Genomic DNA, 14,463 nt, shown 5'->3' with positions numbered 1-14,463 from the left:
TCAGAATTAACTAGGGTGGCAATTCTCCCAGGCCCATGTCAGCTGGTGTCACAGGTAAACAGAATACTGTGAAGGGAGGAGGGGAAGAGGTTGATGCCTTCTTCTACATTTCCTGCAATGTGGTCATTTAGGTGGGAACTGTAGCTCACTTTAACTTATGTTTTTTGAATTTTTTTATCTGTTTTTTATTATCATACTGTTGTTGTATTGGGGGGATACCTTGTGACATTTACAAAAGTGCTTAGGATATACCTAAATTACACTCATCCCCTCCATCATTCTCCTTTATACCCTCTTCCTCCATTCATAGAATAGTTTCAACAGGTCCCATTTTTTTCATCTCAACTCACTTTTATGGGAACTCTCAGAGACATATTTTTCTACCTTCTGAACACAAGCTGTAGGGCTATCAATGTGGTAGAATCTCAGACATCAATAATAGGATTCAAATATTGAATTAAAAAATTATTTTTTAAATTAAACACTAGAATAATTCCAATGGCTAATGTTATTTCATCTAAAAATCTCAATTTCCTATCATTCTTATAATATTAAATTTCAATTTTCTTATTTACATATATGAAATATTTATTTAAAAATTCAGAGCTAGAGGTGGATCTCAGTGGTAGAGCACATGCCAAGCATGTGTGAGTCTCTAAGTTTGAGATCCAAATTAAAAAGATAATCAAAACAATATAGCTACTTCATGCTTTTAACTAATATAAATTATGCCAATGCAGGCTCATTATGTAAGAATAGAGAAAAGGCTTTCAGTTCTTTTTCAAACTGTTGCATACTAATGAGATCCCAGGCCATATTTTCGTAAGATGTTACCTGGTACATCAAGCTTAGTGGTGTTGCAGTATTCCTGAGATGTAACCAATAGGCAACTTCATCTCCACATACCACATTTCTTTCAAAGCTTATGTCTGGATAGTATTCTGATTCTTCCATTACACAGTATTATCTGTCTCTTTATGTTGACAAATTAATGACATCTAGATTTCTATAAAACAAAACTGCTGCAACATACCTAGAGGAAGGCCAAAAGGGTATTCACAATTAAGTCAACAGATAAGTTCAGAAATAAGTCAATTCACATTCAACAGAACATGCTATGTCTTGGAATTTTACCATTCTAGGTACCAGGGAACTTTTGAAAGAGGTTTAAAATGATTGGAAAGCTTACTTTGACTTAACACGATGGTGGTATATCTAAATCACATAATCATAATCCTAATTTTAATAATCACATGAACATTGCTTTATCAATGAAAATAAATTTAATATTTCCTCCTTTTTTTCTCACAATCAGGGAGAAGAAGGGAGTGCAAGTTATATGTTCTATAAATTTGCAATTTTATTTATCATAATTAAAGTAAGAACTCTCATGTGGATTAAGGAAAATGTACCACTGTACACTTAACTTCTCACCTAACTTCACATTGAAAGTTTAAAAAACAAAAGACTAAAGAAAGAGAAACCTGATGCCAAAGTCAATTATTTTTGCGTACTTCATGTTGGTTCCAGCAAACTCCAGTGTTGTTAGGGTCTTCCTGATTTCCCTTCACTGCCAGTTACTTATATCCTATCACTTTAAAGGAGGCCTCTGTCCTAGGCTGCTCCATCTACAGACCCAGCAGTTGGTTATTCCTGTCCCAGTGGGAAGGACCTTATAGCCCTATCAGTACATTTTTACCTTTCCAACCTGTACATTTGTCCTTTTATAGTCCTCACTGAGGGAGGTTTCAGGTCCCCACTTCCTTGTGTCCTAATTCAAGTCCCTGATTTGCACTGGACCACAGTAGAGCAACCCATCAGTTACCTATACATATAATCATGACAGGCTCTTATCTAGAATATGAGTTCCTAATACTCAGCTTTTGAGGTATTCTTCTGAGGTGACTGGTTGAGCACTATGTAGATCCTGCATATGAAAGGAACCACACAGGAAAGTTTTTGGGAGGAACATTTTCTCGTGTCACTAGTCACTTTTGCTTCCTCTGGCAAGCCTTTTTCTTTCTTTCAGATAAAAAACTGGACAGTACCATATGTGCCAACCCTTTTCTCACAGTTGATAAAAAATGTTAATGTGTCCTACAAATCAAGACCCCAGCAAGAAGATATTTTTGTTCACTTATTACTTGCTTTGCCTCCCAACAGAGACACTCTATATGTATGAAAATACTTTGCTGGAATCAACTATTCAGGCTTCATGTCTTCTCCAATTACATGTCCAGCACCCCTACAAGGATGCCTTCTCCTTGCAGGTACAAGTAATGCCTCTTCCTAAATCTCAGAATCAAGCTGGATCTCCAGAAACCTCTGAGCTACTAGCTCTTTTGGTAGGCATGTTTCCTTCTTGTAAGTCTTTTCATCAGGCTATCATTTCTGTCAATTATCTATAAGACAGAAAATAGTTATAAAAAGTTTGGGACCAGAGAGGAGAAACTGCTTTGAATCAACAAAAAACTCATTTAGTTGTAAAATTGTAAGACAAAGCTTAAACAAAAGTAGGAAGAGCCTGTGATACCCTATGTATCTGAGCAGATGTCACATGTGTCTAATAGATCAGGGGAGACACCAACATCCCTGCTCTTGTCCCACAGCAAAGAGAACAGTACTATACAAAGCACCTTATAGTCTCATTATGACCTCAGTTTGTTTTTTTAACTTCCAGTTGTCTTGGTAGACCATGAATTCTCAACCATCTCAAAGACAATTTGTGGATTTCTATACACATTCTATAGACTCTCCAGCCTCACCTTTGAAAAGCAAAAGGAAGCAAACAAACAAAAAAACCATTTTTTCCCATTAGATAAATCACTGCCTCAAGATTGAAAGCAGTATTTTAAGAAACTAAATAGATTAGTTTCTCAATGGCCTTAAGGCTAAAACAATTTAAAAACAAGCATTTAGACTGGGATGGTGACTCACAGTTACACTCTGAACACTCAGTAGGTGGAGGCAGGAAGATTTCAAGTCCATTTCCTACCTGAGCCACCCGGAAAGACCATGTCTCATAAACCTAGAAAGGAAACGGCGTCCAGTTTACTTCATCTTTACTTTTCTCCTTTCTCCTCCAACTGCCACACTAGCGAAACTCAATTATCACATTTATATCATTGAAATTTGATCTTCTTAATAATAGTCACAGTCTGGAATTTCATCACTGATTCTATGGTAGTATGGAACAGTTACAAATGATTTTATTAAAGAAAATCCAAATCAAGTGTCAATAAGATAAACTCCTCACATAAAAGTTTGCTGGTGAGAAAATCCTGCAGAACAGCAAGCAATTTATTAGTATTTTTGTTCTTATTCTTAAATTACAGCCAATAACCCAAAGTATGGCCAAATATAAAAAGGCAACTTGAAGTGCTTGTGAAGATGAAGAAAAGCCTGGACTTTCACACAGTGCTGGGATGGTATATAACTTGGCACAATCTTTTTAAATATTGTGAGCAAGCCAAGTGTGATGGTGCAGGCCAGTAATCCCAGCTACTTGGAAGGTAGAGGGAGGAAGATTGCATGTTCCATGCCAGCTATGGCAAAATTAATAAGACCATCTCCAAAAAATAATAAAAGCAAACAAAAGGAGTGACTGCTTCACACCTGTAATCTTAGCAACTCAGGAGACTGAGATTGGAAAGATTTTGGTTAGTGGTCAGCACAGGCAAGTGAGTTAACAAGAACCCATCTCAATCAATATTTGGGTGCTGTGGCACATGCCTGTCATTCCAGCATTTTATGTAAGAAATGCACATATATGTTCACCAAAGACACATAAGAGTGGTGAGGGGATCACAGCTCACACAACGTGAAGGTTCAGACAGCCTAGCTGTCCATCAACAGAACAGGTCAGGACTACCTTCCTTCAACAGATAACACAACAATGAAAATGAAGAAATCACACACAGTATGGCCAAATCTCAAAACATTACATTGAATTATGCCAATTGAAAGAATCAAACCCAAATGCTACACACTGTATGATTCCATCTGTTGAAATTCTAGAAAGGCAAAGGTTTAAGTAAGCAAAGTATTTCGTGGCATAAGAGAAGGTGTAAACTACAAAAGGGCATAGGACACTTCTGGGTGATGGAAAGGTCCTAGACCTTGATGACAAATATACAACTGCATTTAACAGAAACTCGCCTTGGATAATGAGTCAGTTTTCTTTTGTGTAACTTATACCTCAAGTCTTAGTTTTAAAAAAAGAAGTAAGAGAAAAAATAAAAAATTATAGAAGGGGGGGAGGAGAAAAACACAGTAGAATGAGCAAAAGAGGCCAGACAAGTATGTGTGTATCATAATCTGATTTCCTTGATAGAAAGTTCAAAACCAGGCAAAACTAAACTACATTTTAAAAGTCAGGATACAAGTCCCTTTTGACCTAAGGACTGATGCAGAGGCCACAGGAAGGCTTCTGGCATGTTAGCACAGGTGAATTACTGTGTGCAATTCTACATTATGTAATTGTTCAATTACAAAACATTTACTTTATGCAAAAGAATTATTATTTACTTATTTTTTTTCTTGTGGTACTGGGGCTTGAACCCAGAGCCTACACTCTGAGCCATTCCACCAGTCCATTTGTGTGATGTGGTTTTTCAGATACTGTCTATTGAACTATTAGCCTGGGCTGTTTTCAAACCATGATCTCACTAATCTCTGCCTCCTGAGTGGGTAGGATTACAGGCGTGAGCCACAGGTGCCTGGCACCAAAAGAATTATTGTTTATACTAAATACACATTTCATTTACATCTGCATTTTACCTTTAATTTTTTTTTAATTTGAAAATTGTAGCTGTTAGTCTGCTTAAATAACATTTAAAGAATGGAGAATTTTCTCCCTTTTTTTAGGTACAGCATAATAGCAAAGACTGCTTTGGCACCGGAGAAACTGGAGACTGGATGTGCTCTGCCACCATGCATCCAGGAGTCCAGGAACAACTGTGTGTTTCCCTGTGATGAGCAAGAGGCTCTCATTTGTCCCTTTTGTCTCAGAGCATTCAGAGATTCTGTGAGTCACCAGACTGTATCTCCACCACTTTTTCCAAACACCTTGAGTCATTCACAAAAAACTTAATGTATTCACATTCAAACATTTCTCTAGCCATGAAATACCAGTTTAAATGTTGTCTGTCTTGAAAAAAAATTTTGCACAAATACCAGTTACCTATACTAGATGTCCAGTATTGATTTCTAGATAATGTAGTGTTTAAAAGAGGCAGGAACCAGGCATGGAGGTACACATCTGTAATCCCAGCATTTAAGAGGCAGGAGAATTGCAAGTTCCAAGATATCTTGGCTTCATAGAAAGCCCGTCTCAAGAAAATAAAACCATACAACTGTCACTGTACTCCATTTTAGAAATTTTAACATGTAATTTAGGCATTTAATGTAACTAATGCACTTTCATAGGTAAAAACACTTCATTTTGATAACAAAAAGATGCACAAGTCACAATTCTGATTTTAACATTTAATTAAAAATAACTCTCTTCACAGTCTGACTGGCCCACAGCTTCAATCTAATCTTTTCATGATAGCCAGATTCTCAGGAAAACAAAATCCATCAGGCCTTTGTGAATTCCCTGACCTTTCAGAGGATTCCCACCCTCCTCAAAAAACAGCAGTGTCACCTTCAACAGAAAGGCCTTCTAAAATCTCTCTTGGTTTGTCTCTTTATCTGTCTTCCTGTCGCTCACCAAAGCTACAGTCAAGGGATCTTCTGAGCATTTCCTGGGTTGTGTACCAGCCTAACTAGTGCCTCTCCTGTGTCCTGATCCCACCTGCTTTCACACACTCCACTCTTTCCATCTGCTACAACCTCTTCTGGAGAGCTGTAAGCATGTCTCTCACCATCACCATATCTTTACCTTCTTCATTTTGCCATACATTAATACACAGTTGTTCAATGAATGTAAAAGGAATGGCTTTAAATTCCTGACAAAGACTTCCTGTGATCTTATCTTCCTGATGCTGCCAGGGTTTCTGCCTCTCACATAAAGGCCACCTAACTCAGTAACATATCCAGAAGGAAAAGTGATCATTATCTGTATACATCCATGAAATGCAACATTATTAGACAACAATCCCCTCCTACCAAGTAACTTGCACAGTAACAAAGACTTGTATGTGTTCTCTCTTGTCAACCCCTAAAACAGGAAGCATTAAAATAATAGAGTAAGAGCTGATACTTAATTTAATTATGACTTCAACTAGAAGCTAATTCTAGCCAAGGATTCACAGAATTTTTAAAATAGCCTTTTTAAGAATTTAGGCTTTGTAAATGAGGAATCTCTTCCTTCTCTCTATAAGACTACAAATTAAATTAAAATATCAGCATAGTACTGAAAGTTAACCATCTTTTCAATAAAGATTTCCTCTACATATGAAAACCCTCACAACTTAGCACCTCAGGTAGAAGCAAATTCTAGTCCAAGTTCATGTAACTCATCTAAAGCAAGGCACTGCAAATGTCTGCATGAGTCAATTGACTCCAAAACTTGACAGATTTGGACCAGCTCCTTTCATTCATTATCAGTAAAATTACACTTGCAAGTATCCTCAGCCCAGTGAATGTGCTCTCTATAGTCAAGATCAAAAGGAGCAGGTGACAAGCTCACAAAAATATTTGGCTCAAATTGACTTTGGTTCCTCCATCAGAAACAGCAGTGATAGAAATTAAGCAATTAATGAAAGCAAAACTTAGTTATACTGTTATTAGGGTTGGTAAATTTTGTGCCAGCCACTACAGTTATACTATTAACTGAAATTAATATTCCTCATTCTAAAATGTGTTTAAAAAATACCCCAATAAATTTAAGATGTAAAAAGCCACTGGCAAAGTAAAATTATATTATGAAAATGATCTTATTCTACATGAAAACAGGATAGCTAATATTCAAAATGATATTAGACACCCCACTATGCTTACCTATAAATACATACTGAATTTTAGTTTTCCTGTAGCTTTACCTTAAGAAATGGAAATGCTAACATGAGTTCCATTGTTATTCTACAAAGAGACAAATTTTTAGATAAAGGGTTCAACCTTACAGAGTCCACTTATTCACACCCCTTGTGGTTGGCAGAAAAGCAGTCATCAATTAAGAAAGCTTTCCAACCCAACAATATTAAGCACTTAATTCTATAATACCATTCAACTCCTACCTATTAAATTGGGTTACTGTATTGACAATATAAAATCAATACTGTTAATATTTGTAAGAAATGTTTTCTCCATGAATAATTTTCTCTCAGATTGAATTCACACTTATAGTTATGATATAACTTAGTAGCTTAGTAGCTCCGGTGGAGAGTGTCTTTGTTCCATGCTTAGATGGAAATCAAAGGTGGACTTGAGCAGTAAAGGTCAGAAAAATTTTATTTGCAGAGAACAGAAAGGAAAGGTCACATGTGTTCATGTAGCAGACCTGTGGACCTGGAAACTGGTGGTTCACTGAGTCAGCTTGGAAATCAGGTTTTATAGCTTCTTTATGGATGGAGTGTGGACAGTTTGGCATGGACTGATGATGTTGAAGGAGCGATGTCTCTCTGGTGTGAACAGATGTTTCTTGGGAAGGAGAAGTGTCTCACAGATAATTTTTACCTTTGGGGAATACATGGACCTCCCACAGTCCACCATTCAATTAACCAAATAAAAATAACCCAAAACTAATTATATATTTTAACTGATGTTAACACAACACAGGAATGCCAGCAGGAAAGATTGAAAAAGTAAGAGACACTTAGCAAACAAAACCTTTCCTGTTAAAAAAAGAAAAGGAAAGGAAATAAAAGTTTAACTTGCAAGAAACCAGTTCATCTTTCCAACTCATGTAAAAAGGGAACAGGGCATGTCAGATATGAAGGAAAACAGCAGTACATTTGAAACTTCACAGCTTTATTTGTATTAAGGAGAACCCAGTACCAGAAGATGTTCAGCTCTTAGAAGGAGCCATGTATGCCAAAAATCAGCACCTGAGAGGCCTGGGGAATCATGGCTTTGGGAAAGTTGTGAGGTCTAACTAGGTCCAGCTGTGCACCTTCTTATTACTTCCAGACCCTGCCCTTGCAGTGAGGCAGGATAGATGATAGGTGATAGAAAGATGGTAGATAGATAAATAAATAGACAGATAGGTAGACAGGCAGATAATTCAAATGGTCAAAGTCAGGAATCAGAACAGAACCAGGAATTAAAAACTAAAAAGTCAGAGCAACATCTTCTTTTCCCGTCACCCTGCCTTCTTGTACATGTTAAGCTGCAGACATTCAATAGGTAGAAAATTAAAGAGTGTGTCTGCACCTATTGTTCTTGTGTTTTAGCTAAGCATAGATCATATCTCTAGGCTTTTAAATAAACATCTTAGCTATGTTTCTGGTAACAAACCTTCTTGGATATGGGAATCATTGTCTCTACAAGGAGGGCTTGTTAGGTGAAAAGACCAGCTGTCTAGAGAGTAATTCATCATGATCACCATCCCCCCAGATAAATACCTTAGTGAAGACCCATTATTTGGAGTCTTCTTTGCTCCTAGTTTTCTGTGTGGGAAACTGAAAATGTTTTTGTCCCCCTGTCCTAACTCTCCCTGCTTTATCCTAACTTGTTATACTCTTCACATCTTGAGAGATACTCCTTTTTGTGAGTCCTCTTTGGTAGTCTTTTATTGTGGATCTCAAGTCTTTGTACTTTGCATAGAAAGTGGAAAGATGAGGGACCACCTTGCCCTTCCCCCTTCTGACAATGGAAATTGGAAAGCTATGTCCCCACTCTCTTTCATTGGGGAAAATTTTCTTTGGCTTCTTCTCCTCTTCAATTGAGGAGGTGTGGGGGTCATGGCCCACTAGCCTAAGGTGCTCTGGCTAGCCATTCTTATCAGGAATGAACTGCTTACTTTCTTTTATAACCTTAAAATTGCCACAATGGTGTTTAAAACTTCATAACAATACCTAGATGGATAACCAGGTGCAGAAGAGCCTGGAGTTTCTCCCTTCCCACCGAACTCCCCAGCATGAACCTGTGAATGTGTTTCTTGAGGTCAGTGGTTCTCAAAGCCAGGCCCCTCAGGGAAGTATTAGTTAGAATTGCAGATTCTGAATACAGACCATTCTGTTGAATAGTCTACAACCTAACAAGCCACTATGTGAGGACCACTGGGAGTCCACTGTCAGAAATGGATCTATCCATGTTACTCCAGTGACAGACCAGGACCCCAAGACCCCAGACCATTTGGGAATGGGTGTCACCCCAAAAACCTTTATATCACACATTGGAGCAAAACTATAATAAACATAAAAATTTGACATCTTTGTCATTTTAGGGTTGGTAGAATGGCTCAAGTGGTAGAGTATGAGGCCCTGAGTTCAAATCCCAGTAATATAAAATAAAAAATACATAGAGTTAAGGAGACTGGTCTCTATGTATAGAATTGCAATTGTATCTCCTCCAGATAAAGGAAAGAGCAGGATTGGGTATGCTTTTATGATGGCAATATTTGTCTTGTTGAAATTATAGGTGAACACATGTCTAGGCTATGGTGGAAAGGAATTTATAAACATATAAGGTTTGAAATGTCAATTTTAAGGGTTTGGTTTTATTTAAGAATTCTTAATATCATGCAACTGTCATTAATATACAGAACACCCAGATAGCAATAAAGATGTCCTCAAAGTAAACATTGCCATGGACAAAATAATTTAACAGAAACTGCATATTCCATCCTATGGCACCATGTTACACATTTTTCTCAGAAACCCATGGAGCTTTTTACAAAATAAATCAAAACCTAGGTCATAAAGCAAAACTCAGCAAAAACATTGATATAATTCCCTGTATCCTCAGGACCATAGTGGAATGAAATTTGAAATCAATGGCAAGGAAAACCATTCAAACCGATGGAAATTGAAAATCGCACTTTTGAGCAACAATCGGTCATTGAAGAAGTTAGGATAGAAACTCTGTAATTGTAGTTCATGGTACAGAAGGCATGTGTTTAAAAGTTTTTCCTAAGTTAAGCAAATCTAAGGCACAATTATGACTTAAATCCCTACAAAAAAATCACATTAGACAATTTATAATTTTTAAGAAATAGCAAGCTCTTAAATGAAAATGGAATTAACCTCAAGTCTCCTCTTATGTAGCAAAATGAAGAAAGGCATTAGTGGCTGGAGTTTTGAGAGACTTACAGGATTGGTTTAAATGTAATATTTGAAGAATATAAGAGGAGGATTATCCCAAAAGGAAGCAATTAATGCTTTAGGTTCTTCTTGTCAATAAAGATGAGAGTAAAATGGATACTAAGAAAAGCTATCTGCCTTGAAAATTAGAGGCCTGGGGTCTATAAACTTGATGCTTGGGTATTTTGTTTTAGAGGTATAAAAGCTCTTGTGTCATGTGTCTCAGATTGTCTTTGCCTGTGGGGAGCTCAGTCGCCCTGGTATTAAGAGACCAAAACTTTATGTACTCCACTCAGGAGAGATGGGAATTGTTCTTGTTGCTTAAGGATGAAGCATGTGGCACAAAGGTATTTGGGTGAAAAGTTTGTTGCTTATGAAGGCTCACTTCTTATAAGCATTACCCCAGGAGACAGATTGTCTCCAGTGAGAATCTGAGCAACATAGCAACACCACATGAAGACCACCTCCTCACCTGTAAGCATATTTATGATGAGGTTAGTTCCACATTCATGTGTAGTTTTCCACTTATAATCAGATTTTGTCTATAATTCTCTAATTCTCACTTCACTCTTATGACTGTAATGGAAAACAAAAACATAAACAAACATTTTCAGGGTATAATTTATCTTTCCAGACCTGTTTCTCTTGCCTTGACCATGATAAAGTGTCAATTAAACTGCAGCTAAATTCATGCCCTACTTCAGAGTTGACACAATTTTAGGAACCTCTATTATTTCTAGACTGAAAACATTAGGAGATATCTTTAGTTTATTCCTGTGTAAGCAGAGCACCAAAGTTACCTTGAAAGAGGTTACCATAATTCTCAAAACATCCAAATTTTAAATATAAATTTTCTGGGCAGAGACAACATAAAATCTCATATTCATTAAAATTTCTAGGGCTACAGGGATTATTATAGAAGCATGAGTGTCAAAAGCATGTTAAGGGAGGGAGTTAGGAACACCATCATTCCTCAGCTTTGCAGATGAAGACATGAAATCCTGCATCATTATTTAGGATTTTATCAATGATTGACTATTTAGGATAAATTTTAGTCTTGATGATTTCTGAGTAAATTTGGAACTTTTACCTGCTTCTGAGAAAGACATCATGCAAAAAAATAGTTACAAATTTCTTTTCACACATTCAAAAATTGCTAAGCATGAATTTATGATCCATCTATACTAGCTGCACTCTCTCAGAGGTCCACTCACACAGTCATGTAAAAACACTCTCTAGAGAGGAAAGCTATAAAATTCTACCCTGAACATCAAAGGGTGGACAAAATAAAAATTGCATTATATAATGTTTATCAGCAACCCTGAAATCAGACATAGTGCTTCCTAGAAACATTACATAGCTAGAAGAGATGAAGGCATGAATGGCTAAAAATTTGGGGGAAACAGAAGTGCCTTATAATGATTTATTAAATAAATGTGTAGTCCACAAAATGAATGAGTTTTCACCTCACACCTGCACACTAGTGAATGAGTCATCACACACAAAACATTGGTGACACCAGAACAGGTCCAGTAGAATTGCCTATCTGCATACTGTATATGAGATCATCTGCAATGTCCTATAAAAAATTTTATCATTCACCTGTACATTAACACACTCTATCAATATATTTTTCTGATATTTTTAGCAGTCCTGTGGGAAATCTGAAAGAAACATAAACAAACATGTTATAGGATACAATTGCTCTTCAAGGACACCTGCATTGAGCAGAGAACAAAATCATTCTTAGGGGACACTGATGTGTACATATATATGTGCATTAATGTTACATTGATCAGAAATGTATAAGGGGCTCTCATTTCTTGCATGGAAACCTGCATAACTGTGCTTCTTTCTGGGCTCATGAGAACACATCAATGACAAGGAAGGAAAATATAATCATTCTCTCAATATTCATGGGATCAAAATAACATTTTATGCCACTAAAATGCTTAATCTTTGGTCATTATAATTTATAAGCATAGTTTCAGTATTGATTCAAGACAGGACAACAAAAATTCATGAGAGGAGGATTTAGGGTGACAGTCATTGCTTATTTGTGTTTTTGACAGTCAGAAGTTTTGTCTTGTCATATAGGCCCAAGGAAGCATACACACAAACACCAGCAGTGTTCAAGGCATACTTTGTTGCCTCCATGTCAGTATGTCCTGTCACTGTAAAAGACATCATGAAAGTCAATTATATAAATATCTGAAGTTACCTGTGTTTTCAGTAATATCATAGCACACTGAATCATTTGAAGGTCCATGTATACCACCTGGATAATTCTCAGTGTCCACAGACAGAGACTTTTAAAAGGCTGATTATATTTCATTAAAAAATGTCTAATGCTATTCCTTCATCAATATTACTGAGATGGACAATATGCTATTGCCTCCACCACTGTGAATATTAAAAACTGTCTATCTGCAACAATACAATAAAATCAGAGTACTGACTATAAATGTGAGGCATATTTTCATGTTTTCACCACACACAGGGTAAAAATAGGGAGAAATATAAGAACGCAAAGTCGTTCTTCAAGTGTTTTCCTGAAAATAGAAAGGCTTTCATGGGTTTAGATGCACTTTCAGATAACTGTAGATTTGGCAAGAAATACATTGTATTACAGCAAAAAACATGGCAATTACAAGAAATAAAACCCTGCTAATCTTAGAGACATGGAATAGCAGATGGTATAATGTGTAGTGGGACCACTTTATTTCCTACCTCATTATTAGCAATGATTGGTCAAGAAAATCTAAATCCAAAAAATGCTGTATTCTCTTTCAGACTTCCTATGAGAAAACATGCTCAGGTGTGTTTCAGGAAACAACTTGCTCTACCAGGCCACCTATGTTTAAGTAAACACTGAGACTGTTGATGTACCATTCAACACTGTATGGGTTGCTAGGTTAATTCAAGTTTAATTCTTAAGCCCTGGAAATGGCATCCAAAGTGTTACTAGTGCCTAATAAATATCCTAAAATTACAAAAATTCTCAAGTCTTGTAAAAATGACAATGATCTAAGACACAATCACACTCCAATACAGACAGATGTCATGTGAATTTTTTGCCACCATATAAAACCTATACAATACCACTACAAACATTAAGGGATCAGTCATTTTCTGTAACAAATATTAGTGATAAGAAGTATTGGGGACAAGCTCATAATCTATAAAAAGGAAAGTCAGACACTGTATGGTAAGATTTGACCCTCATCACCACCAACCTGATGTCAGGAATTTGCAACTGGATGACATTTTGTTTCTCAGGGATATTGTGACAAAGGCAGTAGAGAAAAATTTGGGGACAAACATGGTTCTCAATGTCATTGTATCATTAAATCGTCAAGCTACACTTCTTGAAGTCTTTCAGGTATCAAGGGAAAACACTTGTAAGACAGTCCTTCTCTCTTGAGTGTATACCTACTAGTATTCCCAAACCCTATAAATATGATGGACCCTTAAAAAAGGACATGGATGGTAATTTGTGCTTCTAGAAGTAGTCAGTGTCAAATACTTATTGATTGCTATTGACGCTACATTCTTAATTATCCATGTAGCCTTGTTATAGGCATATGAGGGTTTTCTTTTGAACCATTCATGTATAATAAAGTGGAAATATGCTGTGCTCAAAACAGTCCTCAGATATGTTTGAGGATAAGAGATCTTAAGCATTGAATGCGCCATCCTCTCCTGCTATTATGCTAAGACATACCTTACAAAAATCATTAAGAAAATATTGCAATACCACAGGAGGCACAATATCCTCACCCACTTGAACATTTAAAATCAGAGTGTCTGTACTGTCCCATGGATGACAATCATGTCTTCCCAATTACAGTCCTGCAATTGTTGCCGTGTCCTTGCAAAAGGAATGGGAAAAAAGAGAAACCATATAAATTAGTAATGCAAGAAACAGTTTGCCATAACAAGCACAATCTCCTCCTTTCCTTCCCTCAACTATTATTATGGGCCACTGAAGAGATATCTTGATTCAGGGAATACTTCAGAGTTTATAGAATTTCCAGAATACTCACCATATCTAGACTTCAACCATGAACAATTCTTTAACTTCTTCCTGTTTTTGCATACCAACAAAATGATGATAAACCAGAATATCAAAATTTTTTCTAAATTTCAAAGTTGATCATAAATGTCCTTACTATACAAACTACAAATCCATATTCATTAAAATTATTAGGGGCTCCCTTTTTCCTCATCTCAGCACGTGCAGAAAAACTAAAGTGGGTTATGAATCCCCTTTTAG

The sequence above is a fragment of the Castor canadensis genome, chromosome 3 (genome assembly GCF_047511655.1).
Source record: "Castor canadensis chromosome 3, mCasCan1.hap1v2, whole genome shotgun sequence".
Lineage (NCBI taxonomy): Eukaryota > Metazoa > Chordata > Mammalia > Rodentia > Castoridae > Castor > Castor canadensis.
This window is presented reverse-complemented; position numbering follows the sequence as displayed.